Below are 7235 nucleotides of genomic sequence, written 5' to 3'. Positions count from 1 at the left end.
TGAAAAGCCCGCCAAGCCCAACGACTACATTTGTTTAAACTTCACAAGCCCTTGTAATTGGCTAACTATGCGCGCCAAAATGCGTGCCACCCATTGGCCGGTTACAAATTATTCCCACTTGGCAACTAGCAATTGGCCTGTTAACGATTCAAAAGGACGAGCAGCTTCCGCCCACGTTGGAGAACTCCGCATGCATCCTGGAGTAAACTTGGCAGGCTGATCACCCACCAACGACTCCCCGTCACCGACCTCCCTGACGTACCCCCTCCCCTGCATGCTCGATAAGCCATTTATGGAACGTCTCGTCTCGTCTCAAAGAGCTCTCGCTACGTTTGTAACTGCAATCAAAGTCAGCTTCTTCCTGCGCTGCACGCATCGGCGGCGTAAGTAAACAATCTATTTTACCAATACACATCTGTGCCTAATTCCACTCCACTCGCCGAAGTACTCACCTGACATTCCGGGCTCCCAGCCATAGCCCAGCAAGCCGGTCGGACACCACATTCACCAGAATGTGCTGGATGCAACCAGGGGAGATGCGTAGGGGGTGCATTTAGACAGACTACAGAAGTGGGCCGATGGTAATAGGATGGACTTCAATGTAGATAAATGCAGGGTGCTGCAGTGGGTGTTGAGGAACAATGGCCAGAAGCTGCTGGAGAATAGGTTCAGGTTAGAGATTAGGAGGCACTATTTCACCGTTAGGGTGGCTAGGATCTGGAACCAGCTTCCTAGGGAAGTGGTCCTCACTCCTACCTTGGGTAAATTCAAAAAGAGGTTGGATAAACACTGGTCAGGGGTCATGTGATCCCAGAGTTTTCTCTGGCCAGTGGCAGGGGGTTAGACTAGATGATCTATTTAAGTACCTTGTGACCCCAAACTACTATGAAACTATGAGGAGAAAGCAATAAAAGCAGCAATAAAGAAGAAATGGGGGAGGACAGAAAGAAAAGTGGGAAAGAAACAAAACAGATATTATCATCATAACCAATCCAGGAGTGTTAATGGCATTTACAAAGTGTCATATGAGTGCTAAAAGGCAACAAACCATAAATAGAATAGGAGACTTGTTTTCCCATCCCATGGCAATTTTTGAGATTTTGACATTTTTTTCCTATATTAAAACAAAACAAAACTGCACAAGTCTGCTGTGAGGGAAAAACTGAAGAGTCTAACAGATGCCCTTAGCTTGTTCAAGGCCTTGAAATTTTCTGTTAAGGTCATATAATCATTATGCAAGTACTCACAGCACTTTCTTGTAAGGTCAACAACAGCACTGTATAAACCATAAAATCTCAACAATTCTGGAGAATGATATTCTATTAAAAATAAAAGCCAAAACCAAGATTTCAAAGTGGCTCAATCAAAATACTTCATTTCAATTTCAACTATTTCATTTTTATAAGGCAAGATTATCTAACATTTCTAAATGAAAAGTAAATTCACCTGAGAAACTTTATTTTCATTTAGGAAATATCAAAATAGGACTTTTTCAAACAAGTTTGGAAATTTTCAAAATTGTTCCAATGGGGAAAGCCTTCAAAATCAGCGCTCTCCTGGGCACAGTTTTCTACAAATCAGCATTTTCCAATTAAAAATTATTTTGGCTGATAATTCCTAACCAAATTTATTCTGAATGCCTATCTACAAAATCAATGGCTGTAGAGGTACTTCATATGAACTGCAGCAAAGGTTTTTTGCTTTCCACATTCATAACTCATGGGCCAAACATGGAGGGGTTTTGCTTATTTCTTATTTACATAAACCTCACACTAATTTATAAACACGGTCATCAACAATATGTGTGAACAAGGAATGTGTCAGCATTATTATTTGCTACAGTTACTGTTGCTGACTCTGCAATCAGAAATTATATGCATGATGAACATCCTCTACCCTCCTTCCAAAAGAAAACTGCCTCCCAACTCCCCCTTCCCCCCGCCTATAAAAATCCCAAAACAAATCTTGCCAAAGAAATAGAATAGATTAGTGATCCATGCCTAAGTACATGTCTCCACTGGAGGGAATTATCCCCTCAGCGTTCCTTGCCCCACTATGAACAAATCTAATTGTACTCAAGTGCCATGGGCACCAGAACTTAGTTAAGCAATGAAGCAGACAAAATTAGTGATGTTAACATCTAATGTACTCATAAGTTTAAGTGATCCTTTACAAACTAGGACTAAAAGTGTACTGGGGCAGAAACTTTAGTGTTGAGGTTAGGCCTGACACATTCAATTAGAAACAGAGAAACTGATTAAGTGACTCCAACATTCCTCATATTATTATTGCACTAGAACAACACAGGGGAGCAAGAAAAACTGCACAAGTTTGCTGAGGGAAGAACTGAAGAGTCTATCAAATAAATGCCCTTGGTTTGTGGAAGGCCTCAAAAACTTCTGTTAAGGTCAAACAATTGTTATGAAGATACTCACAGCTCTGTCTTGTTAAGTTCAACAATTGCACTGTACAAACCATAAAACAGGAACGTCATGATATAAATTAACTTTTCACTCTTTACTGTCGATGATGAAGCATGGAAAATAGCCTTTATAAGAACACCATAGTACTCTATAGACGTTGTAGTCAAACTTCCAGCTCCCAGGACAGATGAGTGGTGTGGGGCTAGTCCATGGGCCACATCCCACGCACACGGTCAGTCTGCAGTCCTGATCCTGTGTGGGATCAGATTGCAGGATCAGTTTCTGGGTGTGATCTGGTGCCAGTTCTGCTCTGCGTGACAGATCCTGCCACACATGACCATAATTCATTTGCTGGATCTGGCCATGTGCTCCCCCTAGCCCATGCTTCAGATCTGGCCACGGAGGGACCCTGTGTAGTGCAACTGTCTAGTGAACAAGGCCATGTCATCTGCCTCATAGGATTCCCCATAGGTCAGGAAATTTGGCAGCAGGGAAGCGACAATTAATGTTGCCACCTCTCAGCAACCACCACATTTCTGGACCTGGAGGAGATCCACAGGCCAGGTGACATGGCCCAGGTTTGGATCACAAGCTGGATGTTAAGCACCACTGGTTTATAGTACTGGACCAAATTGCCTTACAACATGTTGGTGTAGCACTCTGTTCATTATTGATGCCAAAATGAACATGGGCCGACAGTGTGGGGACGCAGTCAGGAAGGTCAACCGTACCTTGTCATGCATCCACAGATGCATCTCGAGCAGGTCCAAGGAGGTGATCCTCCACCTCTATGCAACACTGGTCAGGCCGCAGTTGGAGTACTGCGTCCAGTTCTGGGCGCCGCACTTCAGGAGAGATGTGGACAGCATTGAGAGGGTTCAGAGGAGGGCCATCCTCATGATCAGGGGGCAGCAGGGCAGGCCCTACAAGGAGAGGCTAAGGGACCTGAACCTGTTCAGCCTCCACAAGAGAAGGCTGAGGGGGATCTAGTGGCCTGTTACAAACTAGTCAGAGGGGACCAGCAGGCGTTTGGGGAGTCCCTGTTCCCCCGAGCACTACCAGGAGTGACTAGAAATAATGGTCACAAGCTGGCAGAGGGTAGATTCAGACTAGACATCAGGAGGCGCTACTTCACAGTCAGGGCGGCTAGGATCCTGAACCAACTTCCAAGAGAAGTGGTGCTGGCTCCTACCCTGGGGGTCTTTAAGAGGCGGCTAGACAAACACCCTGCTGGGGTCATTTGACCCCAGTACTTTTTCCTGCCATGGCAGGGGGTCGGACTTGATCTGCTCAGGTCCCTTCCAACCCTACCAGCTATGAAACTATGAATCCTATAATGTTGGTATGAAGTGAAGCCCACTATAATAGCAAGGCCCAGAGAATTAAGTTCAGAGGTGATGACTTACTGACATGTTGCAGGGGTTTAGGTTGTAGCCGTGTTGGTCTAAGGATATAGGCAGACAAGGTTCCTTGGGTGAAAAAAGTAACTGACTCCCCCGCCCAGCCCAGCCCCTGGCTTGTTTACTTTTCATTTCATCCAGGAAGAGCACACACCAACTGCTGCAGCTTCCTGAGCCTGACGAAGGGTTTTTGAACCTGAAAGCTTGCTTAATAACTATTCTCCAACCATTTGGGTTGGTCTAATAAAAGATATCAAATTCACCCAAGGAACCTTGTCTGACTTACTGACATGTAACTTAACATAATCAGTAGCTATTTAGAGTGTTCAATGAATAAGGCCTAATACTTCACATGAATGGACCAGGTCATGGAATCTGACATCTTGCTACAAACCAAGACCTGGAATTCCCCATTTGGCATCTGTCATTTTGCTGAAGCCACAGCCCCAAAATTTCTTTCCATGCTGCCAGGATTTCCTCTTCTGCTGTCCATGCTGCTTCTACCACAAAGGGCAGTGCATTACGTAAGTAGCTGCTGTTACCCAAAATGAGGCAGAACCCGAGCGGGGCTCTTGCTCATCAGACATGCACTTGGAGGGGAAATGTGGCAGCCAGGGGCTGAGCTGATGAGCAGTGGGCCACAAGCAGAGTTCTTTGCCTCCTAGGTTGCAGAAGGTAGAGGGCTACATTAAAATAATCTGGGCTCTGAAGGACAGCAGGACACGACACCAGTAACTTAATTAGGGGTGAGCAACTAGGGCACCAGCCCCAGGCGCTGACCTGGAAAGGGGGCAGGGGTGGCTGCCCTTCTTGCCCAGTGCCTGCCCCAGCTACTACCCAGAGTGAAGAACCTGCTTCCAACATCTCTGTCCAGCACTCCAGAAGCAAGGTGGTTTGGTGGATGTAGGCTGCATGCTAAGAAACTGGAAAAGGGTGGCAGCAGTAGAAATTAAAACATCTCTTCCCAAACAACTTTAAAAACAGCACTTGCTATACACTCTCCCAGCCTCATGATTGATGAGTAGGGCTCAGTTCTGGCATCAGCTGCATTTGTGTAATTAGGACCTTTTTATGCACAGCCTTTATGCTCTCCCAGACACAGTCAGACCCACTTATATGCACTTACTGACATCTAACTTAATACCACTTTACACATTACCTCCAAGCTGGCCCAGTGACTTCTCTATTCCAGTATTTAATTGAGGCTGGCCTTCAATTTCACAGTGCAACTAGCCACTTGTTTCTTGTCATGGCTTACATCCCCCTCTCATCTTCCCAGACTACAATGGCCTTAGCAAAACAACATAAAAAGGGCTTGATTTCAAGCACTTCAGTCAATGAGCCTATTCTATAGAAGTGCACCAAAATAACAACCCTGGGCTATTTCACATTAACAGCTACACAAAAGCGTACTGTTGATGAATGATGGAAACATAATTAGCAAGAGTTCACCTTGTTGCTAAGCTGCTATTATTTAGAAGAGCCCTCTATGCTTGGAGTTAGGTTTTTGACACACATTGAAGTTCAAAGTCTGTAGTAACTGCAGAATGAGTATCCTAGAGGAGCAAGTGGGCACAGTACCAAATCAGGGGGATTTCGTTAGTTGGCAACACAGTCAAGTTCTACTGCTGCTAAGAAATTTAGCAGCCAGCAAACAACATTTATAACATTAAGACCTGTAGTACAAAGGGATGGAGGAAGAGTTATAGAGAAAGAGCACTACAATTTTGCTCATATGTTACAAGGTTGCTGAAGATATGCCTGCATATGCTCAGACCCTGTAAGGATGGGTTAATAGTACACCAAGACCTTCAATTAGTCACACATTCTGACTAGGGACAGAAATTATAGAAATTGGTGTAAGTGATTGGAAACTGGTTTAAATCCATAATGCAAAAGAAGCACAGTGCCAAAACTGGTTTTAGGATAAGCCTGGATGGATATAGTGTCAGACTTAATTGATTTAGGTTCAATCGGTTTACTGAACTTCTGTCCCAAATCCTCTCCTGATTCAAGTTAACTCACAGTCCCCCAACATCCCAGGATACTTTGTACCTCCCCCACATGCCATCCCCACAGAGTGGGCAGGCTAGCATTAGTCCAAGCTGTCTGCTCCAGCTGAGCAGGAAGGCATACTCTAGCACCCCCTGACCTCTGGCCTGTACCACTACAGGCATACATATGGCTGCATTTCTACCCTCAAAAGTGAATATCTATTCACTTACTTATCAATTCAATCTACAAAGTTTAGACTAACCTGCAAAGATTGAATTGTTTCAGCCTCAGACTTTTTGACTGGCTGTACTTAGCCTTTAAGGCTCCTGCACTGCACTACACTACAACCTGGATCTGCTCTGTATTATTTCTTATCATTCAGCCAGTTTACCAAGGTATATTTACAGTTTGGAGGATGGGGTAACAGATTTCCACATACAGGACCTGAAACCATTAAGCTCTCTGGAGTTTTTCCACTGATCTGAACAGGTTTTGGATCAAGTCCAGATGAAAGCATGTATTCCCAGGAAGCTTTTTACAGTAAGCTTAGGGGTTGTTGGTACCTGAGAAAGCATTAAATTAACTTTAAAAAAAAATCCCCAAATAGCTATTTTTCTCTGATTAAGTCACCATATGGATATCTGGAATAAGAATATATTTTTCTAATTTAGCTTAATCCACAAAGTATCCACATATGGGCTTATTAAACAAACAAACAAAACCAAAACAGAACCTCCCTCTAGAAGACATCTGTGGCATCACTGTAGGTGACAATAAAGACATTATTTCCATTTTTCTGAATTATTTGTGACGGGTTTGTTGAAGGCAGAGATTCTGTTAGGATTTGGTGGCAGTTTCAAGATCTATGTGATTATTGGGCCATGTTACAGTTTGAAATTCTGGATTTTACCTATACTTCTGTTAAAATATTCGGAGACATTCAGGGATGAGCACTTTGTCTATCATGTTTATTATTACAGTACTTTGATTGTAAGTTTTCTTGTGATTGTTTCCCTCCTGCTCATCTTATCACTAATGCCGCTCTAGTATGTTAGATTCAGTCACTAATATGTCAGGCCTGTATTCTATCTTTTAAAAAACAGATTGTGTTTTCAATGTGTAGCTCTTCAATATAGGCTAAACTTTTACAGTGTTTTGCTTGGAGTAAATGAAGAGCACTTGTTTGATTTCTAATTGAGTGATTATATCTTCATATGTCATGTCTGAATACAGGAAATGGGCCAATTCTTGGCTTGCTTATGTAAATCAGGAGTAGCTTCTTTACAGCAAAAAGGATTTACTCTGGGGGAAACCCCTGTAAATGAGATTAGAATCAGCCATAAAATTTGGTTTTTATCACGTAGCAAGCCAAATAAAAAAAATGAAGGCCCTTAAACTTACCTTCCTGCCCATTCCT

General features: G+C 43.4%; 1 protein-coding gene across 1 annotated transcript in view; it reads left to right on the top strand.

The window, feature by feature from the left end:
* LOC112548049 overlaps window positions 1-7235 on the top strand; it is a 37495-nt gene that overhangs the window by 29136 nt on the left and 1124 nt on the right. The window lies entirely within an intron of this gene.

Source organism: Alligator sinensis, unplaced genomic scaffold, assembly GCF_000455745.1.
Source record: "Alligator sinensis unplaced genomic scaffold, ASM45574v1 scaffold1091_1, whole genome shotgun sequence".
In the NCBI taxonomy this organism is placed as follows: domain Eukaryota; kingdom Metazoa; phylum Chordata; order Crocodylia; family Alligatoridae; genus Alligator; species Alligator sinensis.
The sequence above is the reverse complement of the archived record's forward strand: the minus strand, read 5'-3'. Positions and strand labels throughout refer to the sequence as shown.